The sequence below is a fragment of the Oxyura jamaicensis genome, chromosome Z, assembly GCF_011077185.1.
Source record: "Oxyura jamaicensis isolate SHBP4307 breed ruddy duck chromosome Z, BPBGC_Ojam_1.0, whole genome shotgun sequence".
NCBI classification, from domain to species: Eukaryota; Metazoa; Chordata; class Aves; order Anseriformes; family Anatidae; genus Oxyura; species Oxyura jamaicensis.
Window position 1 is genome coordinate 20941029 of NC_048926.1, and position 9524 is coordinate 20950552.

Sequence of the window (9524 nt, forward strand, 5' to 3'; positions counted from 1 at the left end):
CAATAACTTTAAATGTAGGCCAAATGGAGCGCCTAAGCTGTTTAGTTTTAAAATACAGTAGCAGCCTCCTTTCAATGAATCGTGAAGAACTCCAGATCAACCCAGAACTCCCTCAGGCCAATGGACTGGTTAGATTTTGGGGAGCACTTTCAGGATAACATGAAACTCGGATGGGTAACTTCTTACTCTGTGACATTTCAAGCATTCATGAAAGGAGTTGTTGAAGGGAGGCAAGGAGACCTTTAACAGCTTATAACTTCTGCACTCCCTCCTCCCAGCTTTCTCCCTTCTCCAAAACATAGGAGTTCTGTTCTTGATTAGAACTTAAAATGAGAGCACTTCTTGACCACCAGAGCTATGCGTGAAATGATTTACAGGCTTTCTTTACAGTTTTATTACTTATTTATGAAAAAACAGCCTCCTCTAACAAGTTAGCTTATTGCAGAACAAAAGGTGCTACAGAAACAAAGTTTTTGGCACCACAGTAGTAATACAAAAGGCAGAGGGAATTAGCATCTATAATAAAGTCCCATGAAACATGGCTCAAAAACAGTTTTGTGAAACGTTTAATTTCAAATTTGGTGGTCAACACCTCACTTACTACACCAGTCTTTTGGCTTTTATACATAGCCTTTCATACATCTTGTCATGAGTGATAAGGGTGGACAGGGCACTTCCTAAATGCATTACAGTAATTTAATTAAAAGCTTATCAGACCCATTCTGTGCAGTAAAAAGTCTCAAAAATGAGCCTTTTATTTCAGTACAGAAAGACAAGCCACAGAATTCTGAGTACAAAAGCGATTAAAGAATGTAATTCAATCCAGATATTTCCAATTGTACATCTAAGCAGATAAAAAAGGGATTGTCATGGATGATGTAAATGTAAACACTGTAAAATACACTATTCTACTGCAATGTATCTGGATTTAAGTAATTTTCACCTTTACAGGAGAAGGCAACATTATGAGCTACTACTGCTTTGAACAGACAATAGACATTTCTGTGTAGTCCATCCCTATCTATTCGTAACACCACATGGCAAACAAATACCACAATATTTGCTTAACAGAATAAATGAGCATATCTGACCTACAACCCTGATACTCTTGACACTTCAGCCAAAACCTTTAATTAAAAGAAAACTGGAAACATTTTACCAAAAGAAAACAAGGGAAAATATTGTCTGTTAAGTCCTTACCACAAAAAGACAGATATATTAAAAGAGATTGTATTTCAAAACTTTACCGAGCAGAAACATTTTTCCCCACTCCAAAAGACATTTTCTCCTCCAGCAGCAACAGCAGATGTAAATCAAGGAGTTTCTACTTTTTGGTCACCTTGCACTCTGCTCTGGTACACATCACAAAACATCAGCTTCAAACACGAGTAACACGTTCCAGGCACTTTACTTTGTAACTGATCAGGCAAAAAAATAAAATAAAATAAAATTTGTGACCTTAGGTAACTTTCCTGAAAGAAAGGGTACAGTACCAACGTTAAATGTGCCCATACTCTAAGAGCATACAGAGAAGCATTGAATCAGGCTTTTGTGAGTTTGTTTTAAGCCATTTTGGGATTGATGATACAATGCAAATTATTTCAAAATCAACAAACACATCTTTGTGTTTCAAACCCCAGCAGAAGTTGTCCCCTTCTTTTGTTGGGCGACAAAAGAATAAAAGGAACGGAGTTATTCTTGGTGAGCTTTGTTTTTATCTCAGGCATACCCGTAAATCCAGCATACAGCCCCTGGGATAGCAGGGGTCTCTTCAACTTCCATCCAGGAGAAGCAGAGAAATTTTCTAACTTTTTGCACTGTACATAGTATTTGTTTGCATGTGTTTTAAAAGCACACTGTACAGATTTATAACCACATTCACGCCCATTTGGTGAGGTACTGCTTTAAAAAAAAAAAAAAAAAGATTTTGAAAAGAGGCTCCAGGCACGGGGCCCAGTGTGCAAGGCACCGTATCAATGTAAAAGATAATCCGGACTACAAAGAATTCACAATACAATTAAACGCCCACAGGGAACACACAGGAATTCACAAAGCTGCGACAAGAAGCTTCTCTTGAGCACAGCAACTCTGGCTGTTTACAGGGTAAGTTTTCAACTAAAGAGTGGTTTTAATGGGACCGATGTCATCTTAATCAACTTCTCCCCCCATTACTCACTCCTAATCCCACCTCACCCTTTACTCACACTGGAACAACTGTTTTTCTGGCTGTGTAATAAAACAGATTGGGAAGCACATCAAGGGCAGGGGGCGGACAAGGCCACAGGAAAAGAAGGAAAAAAAAAAAAAAAAAAAAAATTTTTTTTTAACCCAAAAGAGTTCATCAGAATAGTTCAGCACCAGTCCTCTCCAAGGGTCCACACCAGTGCAATAGAAAATAAAAAAAAAAAAAAAAAAAAGCAGCACGAGGGCAAAAGCACTTAGGATAGGAGAATGGATGGTGCAGCAGGAGGCGGAGGTGGTATGGTTAGGTGAGGGGAGATAAGAGTCAGCGTTCGCTGCTTTTACCCTGGTGAGTAACGCGGCTCTGACACAGCGGAGAGGAGCAATCCGAATACCATTGCTCCTGGCAAATACGATGACTCACCGAGTTTATTTATTGCCACCTGAATTCATCCTCACTGTGACATCCGTGCTACTCTGTTAGTGGCACCCGGAGCTTGCTTTGGGCTGGATAGGCTCTACGAGTGGTATTTTACTAGAGATGAGATTTGTGTGCAAGCTCTGGGTTTCAAAGATAAAAATCTAGTTCCTCTAATTCTCACACAGCACCAAGATAACAACCAAGGCCCTGTTTACACCTGCGCTGCTCTAAATTCAGTATTCTATTCACATTATCCAATCTATGAACTGCTTACAGGTCTTCTCTAGTCAACATCTCCAGTAATAAAAGTGTTTTCTGTAACCACCATAAACAGAGCATAAGTAGCAAAAGACACAAGAAAAAAAAAAAAAATGAGACACATTGACAGACACAGGGTAAGCATTTCACTACATGATTTTAGCAGGGGGGGAGCCCTGCACTGCTCGATGGTTCCTGTTCAATGGCCAACATTTAACGATGAAACCAGAGACAGGTAAAGAAAAGAGACATCTGAGTTCTTCTGGTGTCTCTGATTAGGCTAAACTTTCATATTTAATATCAGCTGAAGTAATCCTGGTTACTTCTGGGATTTCACCCAAGTATCAGAAAGACAGAAAAACTCTTAATTGGTACATCACCTGCAACTTTGCAAAAATTCCTGTAAATTGAACATGGCAATTGAACAGGCTCCAGAGAATAAAACTGCACTGCATGTCCCTTTTTAGCTTTCATTTTCTTGCTTTTTAAAGGGACTACTTTTTTTTAAAAAAAAAATAAAAGTACAAACAGGCCTAAAAAATGAATTATTTATTTTCTTAATGTTATTGTTCAAACGTTCCAATATTTTCAAGTAGGAGAAGGTTCACTTTTCACCATTTAGGCTGCATTTGCCCTCTGTAGCTGCAGCACTTAGCCTGGGTACCAGGGGGAGGCCGCCAGGCACCTGCAGGGGCTCCATGGCCCTGCACAATCACCAAAGCAACCACCCACCCCCGAAAGAGTATTTAAAGTAAAACTAAGTGAGCAGAAAGTGCTGAACATTAAAACTCAAAGCAAACCATGAAGCTTTTTCTTTTCTTATATACTTCAGCCCTTTTTAAGGTATAGGTTCTCTACAAGTCTCTCGCTGCTGAGCTCCCCAACAGAGCAGCTTCCTCCTTAATATTCAGAACTGCTTTTTGAAGTATAAATGGTAACAGAGAAAAAGGTAACCAAGTCTATCAGACCTTCAGACTTAAAGTGGTCTGAGCAACAGGAAAATAGATGAAAAAGCACACCTGCGTGTGTCACTTCAGGAGAGAACAACAAAAGCTGCTGTGAGGGACAGGGGGGTAGCGAGAGGGAAGGGGCACTTCTCCCTTCCCAGCTGCACAGGATCTGGGAAGCAGCTCAGTGCTGCAGACATCCACTAGCCTGAAACCGATACCAACGCCAGCCCGTGAAATTATCTTTGTAGAATCAGGCTGCGCCCCTGAGGACGCCACCAGCCCTTCCATTCATCCCCGCCTGCCACAGGCACTCACCATACGTGTTTTACGAGAGGTCCTGTCCTCCGTCCGCTCCGGGACAAGCCGCCGGGGAGCTGGCACAGACCCTGCCCTGGCACGGCTGGGATTTGGGGATTTGGCAGGCAGACGGGGAAGGGGCGATGGGGAAGGTGAAGGGCAGGATCCGGCTCCCTTCGCCTCCCCGCCGCTGGGCGTGGGAGCGGCGCAGCAGAAGTACGGGGTAGGAGGAGAAAAAAAAAAAGAAAAAAAAAAGTTTCCCAGTTTCCTGGTTTGCTGCGGCTGAGTGAAACAAAGCCAGGAAGGGCACGGCACAGTCAGCAAGGGCAGCCGAGTCACGTCAGGATGGAGAAACGTACCTGATTAGCTCTTCTGCCGGTATGCAATTAGTTGATAGACATTTCGTGGCATTGGGGGAGCATTGGAGGATTTAACGAGTCAAATCCTATTTGTCACGCGTTTTCCTTGACTAACGCCGCGGCACCTTCCCCGGCACATCCCGCGAGTATGAGTATCTCTTCCTGCACCCGAACCTGCCTCCTTCCTCCCGAAAATGAGCCTCTGGTGGGAAGCTGGCGGGCACCCCGTAACGAAACGCCGCAAAAACCCTGCTGTTCCCCGCTCGGGCGGCAGAGGGGCTGCCAGGAGGACTTTAAGCCGGGTTTTCGCACCTCGGGTCTTTCCTTGCACTTTCTCCCAGCCACCAAGCAAGTGCAGGGCGCTCCCGCTCCCCAGGAGCGCCTCGCACCCGAAAGCGAGCAGCGGCCGTGCCCCGGCAGCCAGAAAAGCCCGCCCGGGCTTCTGCCACGGGGAGAGCTGCTCTCGGGTCTGGGGTGCAAAGGGGGGAGGAAGATTCCCGACTTCCCCAAACAGCCTTAGCCGACTTGTCTCGATCTCCTACAGATCAGGAATCAACAAGAGCCGCCTCGCTGCCTCTCCGCGCTTTTTTCCACCACCGCCCAGCTCCATCCCTGCGGCGGGGGGGGGGGGAGAGGGCGAAACCCGGCCGAAATGTCGCCCACCCCACAGCCCTGGAGGCGGCAGCCCCCTGCCCCGCTCCCTTACCTCCCGGAGAGCCCCCTCCGCCGGGGGAAGACAGCGGGACAGACGGACACACAGACAGACAGCCGCCCCACTCCCAAGCGGCTAGACGCCGTCCTCCCAGCCCTACATTTTGGGATCCTCCCAAGCACGTGGAGCACACCTCTCCCCCTGGGCTGCTCCTGCGGAGCGGGGGTCCTCAAGTCCTTAACGCCCGGCACCGCTCGTGGCTCGGAGGGGTGGGAAAAGGCCACTTTTGGAGGAAAGCAACCCCGGAGCAGCCTCCGTTCCCCTGCCTCACCTTTGGCGCGGCTCCTTCCTCAGGAAGGGGCGAAGAGCTCAGAGCGGGGGGCACGGCTGGGAAATTTGGGGTCTGGGGGTAAGAGTGAGCCTCAGAGGGCACAGGTACCTCGGGGGGCAGGCTGGAGGGGAAGGCTGGGAGGAGCCGGGACAGACAGACGGAGGGAGAGGAGCAAGCAGCGATTTTGGAGCAGAGCGGGTAGGAGCCACCCCGGGTCCCGTCCCAGCCCCAGCACGGAGCCGGGGGAACTCACCCCAAGCCCTCCAAACCCCCCGAGCCCCCCGCACTCACACGGCAGCGGCGCGGCCCCACCTGTCCCCGCACCGCCGGACGGGACTGCAGGGCGCCGCGGGACACGGGCTGCCACAAGGCGCGCGGCGGGGGGCACGCCCCGGATACGCCCATGCCACGCCCTATGCCACGCCCTATGCCACGCCCCGCGCCCCCTCTCTCTCCCCCGGCAGCTCCGAACCCCCCCGTATCTGCAGGCAGCGGGATGCCGAGGGAAGAGTAGGAAGTCTGGGAAGACAGAGCAATTCGCTGCATTAAAAATAACAACAACAATAATAATAATTAAGCCAAACTGCCCGGCTCCAGCCCGATACCTCAAGCCACATCTTCATCCCCAAAATATTGCGGGACACAGAGATTTTCCTCTCCCAGGACCTATTTAGGATGAAGATGACGCTCCCCAATGACTTCCATCTGCAGATGCAAAGGGCAAAATGGGGGGTGATGAGGAATTCCCAGGGCGTACATAGGTGATCCTTTTTTTTCTGTCACTAACCCCACAGAAATCTGTAAACTACAGGTTTTGAGGTGGTTAGCAAGGAGGTAATAGCTTGAGTCAAAAGAAGAGGCAAAATCAAGGAGGAAGGAGAGGGTAAAAGGGCAAAATTGAAGAAAAGAGGCAAATGCTTTTTGCAACTTGTGGAAAAGCATGAAAGAAAGGGGCTGAGAGCTGATGGTGTGAAACTAGTACAATGTATAAATGCAGAAGTGGCCTCTGAGTTGGGTGACACCAAAGAATTCAAAACTAGAAGTCTGAGGCAGCAAAAGGCAGAACCAGCATAGGAAGCCTTTTGCAATTGTGGAAACATTAAGGCTAAAACCAAGTGCTGAGGAGGAGATGGAGAAACAGCTCCTAACAAATCCTACAAAAGCTCTGCATTGCTGAGCAGTTGATTAGGCTGGAGATTAAGAGGAAGACCTTGAGGTTTTGGGTTTACTTCATGCTCCTATTGGAATTGTTAAGACTATGATGGGTGAGGAAATCCTGGCACTTTTGAGAGGGCATCATAATAAGATCGTTGGGTTTGGCCAAAAGGGATATGTAGAAATATGACAGTCCATTGAGCAATGCTGCACGTCTCACCTAGGAGGGGGAAATCACAAAACCAAATTAAATAACCCCATTCCCCAGTCCATCCCTTAATGTTCAGAACTTGGAAAGTTTTATTTGATTTTTTGGTTCAAAACTTTTTCTTTTTTTTTTTTTTTTAAGACACCAAGCCAATAAAAATTACAATCAGACCTTAGGAACCAGTATGTCCCTGCTCAGGCAGAGCTTTTGGGAGCGTTACGACTAATAAGTCTTGACTTGTCCAGAGGGATGCGGCTATATGGCTCAGTAGGCAACTAATATTCCTCATGTGTTGTAATATCTGTTTTCCCATGCCTGATAGGGCTGCCCTGGCTGTGGCAAAATGGGACACTGTTGTACATAATAATAAAAAGCAAGTAGGTCACCTGGAGACTTCCAGATACAAGGTTGCTGCCATTAGTGGAAAAAAATATTAATATATTGACAGCAATTACCAGATACAAACAAGAAGCTCTGGCAGTTTTGATGCCAGCAGTGTTAGGAACAACTGCTGCTACTGCTCTCCTGATAACGAGAGCAAGTGGCCGCACCTTTGGTGAGGAGCAAAGGTAATCCTAAACATTGGGTCGGGAGGACAGGAATAATGGTTGACCTGCTCACGGCAGGTAAATGATTAACATCCAGTTACACGGGCAGGGGAAGGGCAGCAGGAAGGAGATGGCTGTGCCCTGCACAGAGGGAGAAAGCACAGGCACGCCAGAAGTCAGAGGCATTTAAATTGCAGGAGAGGCAGCTCGCAGCAGCTTGGCTTCCTCAACGTTTAACACGTGAAAGCTGCGCACGAGATCTACCATCAAGATAAGTGGTAGCTTAGGTCCCCTACATTTGCCATCCTAGGAGAGGGCAAGAGGGAAATGAGTGCAGGTACTGCGATGTCTCTGTGGATGTCCTGGGGTGCTGAAGGCGTACTTCCATACTGCATGACAAGCCGAGCTGGCCATCAATACAGCTAACCCATGCCTTTCCCTGCTTTGTTGCCTTACCAGAATCAAAGAGCTCAGACACCTCACTTAGGCTGTCATGTTGTGGGTGAGATTGTGTTTCACCAGCCTGCTAGGGACGGGTGCTCTCCAGGCTGTATTTGGAGCAGGAGGGCCCGGGGAGCAGAAGGATAGAGGAGCTCCCTCCAGCTCTCCACCAGCACTGGGAGCCTGCTGGAGCAGGAACAGCTGTCAGGCAGCCAGGAAGTCACCCAAAGCACACCAACAGCTATCTGCATACCTATCTTGGAGAGACGCGCAGAAATTACCAGATCTTGTTTGCTTTCCTAGATACTGCCTGTTCTGCCCGTGTACTCACACGGGCACCTCGAAACATGACAGCCAATCCTGCCCCCAGCAGGCTCCGTAACGGCACCGGCTGGGCTGGAGCTACTCTTAGCTTTTCCCTGCTGTTCATTGTAGAGAAAAAAATGGTCTTTTCTTCCCAAACCTCAGCCTAAACTGTGCACAAAGTGTGGCCATGGCCTTCCCGAATGTCCCCCCACCGGGCCCTGGCCCACAGAGCCGTGCACGTTTGGGTCTGCACTGAGCACCAGCGCTGGCCTTCCAGCAGCCCGATGTCCACCCTGCACCCACCACAAGCTGCCGAGGTGTCATCAGGCCTTCTCTGCTTCACCAGGGGTTTGTCTCCATGCTGGGCTCCACAGCTGATCGAACAATACTGACAGAGTGTTACAAAACCTGTTCAGAGGGGTGAGTTCATGGGGAAAGTTCCCAACCATAAAAACCATCAGGTCCTCACCATGAAAAGCTGCTTTATGCACCTGGGACCGGTGCTAAGCAGGGGTGAAGGAATGTGCTCCAAAAATAAGGTAAAAATGTCTGTGGCAAAAGGAGAAACCATGATTGTGAGCACAAGAAATGTCTTTAAAGGGGATATTTAATAAAGTAGTGTCACGGTATAATATATATGCATACAAAATGTACATATATTAATATGTATACACATGTCATAAGTATACATTTGAATTGTATATACTATGTATGTACTTACATGTATATGTGTATAAAATATGTGTATATATGCGTGATATATACTATAGATACACTAACATATGCATACACCATATGTTTGAAAACACATATATAATGTATATACACACAGATACATTATATAAAATCTAGTTTTTCTGTGCTTCTTGAATGAAAACCACTAGTGACACAACTCTCCAGAACATATCACTTACGTGCAGGCTGTTCTCAACTCAATCTATATACCAGGAAGGAGAACTGCAGATACGTAAGAGATATGTTCTGGAGAGTTGTGCTTCTTGAGTATATGAGTGAATATTCATTTATTTGGGGAAAAAAAAAAAAAAAAAAAGCCTTATTGAACATGGTGAAAAATAAAAATAAAATAATAAAAAAACAAAGCCAAAACCCTTGGCCAGCCTATTCCCAAACATCATAGTCTTGCAACATCTGATTTTTTAATTTTCATCTGTCCCATCTCTGAAAACCATATGTGAAAAAAGAGTGCCAACCTTACTAACATTGTGAATGCAATCTCCAATTTAAAAGTGTGCAGACAGAGATTTACATGAACATTGCCCAGCACGGGCAAGCACCGAGTGATGGCAGCAAATGTTTCCTTCTGCAGGAGCTCACACAGAGGAAGCCAAAGGGATCTTTTCAGGATGTGGGAGGGTTGTGGGGTCTGCTTGTTGTACCTCAGCCACGACATCATGCT

The 9524-nt window shown here is 46.9% G+C and overlaps 1 protein-coding gene across 3 annotated transcripts in view; it reads right to left on the reverse strand.

Annotated features, from left to right (window-relative positions):
* ELOVL7 (ELOVL fatty acid elongase 7) overlaps nucleotides 1-5852 on the reverse strand; it is a 33049-nt gene extending 27197 nt beyond the window's left edge. Inside the window, exon 1 of one of the 3 annotated variants that reach the window (XM_035309923.1) lies at nucleotides 5741-5852. The gene's annotated coding sequence lies outside the window, so the exon portion shown is untranslated. Of the gene's footprint in view, nucleotides 1-4466; nucleotides 4621-5736 lie in introns of those variants that run through there. The other 2 variants (XM_035309924.1, XM_035309926.1) reach the window with 2 other exon arrangements.
* Between the last annotated feature and the right edge of the window lie 3672 nt (nucleotides 5853-9524).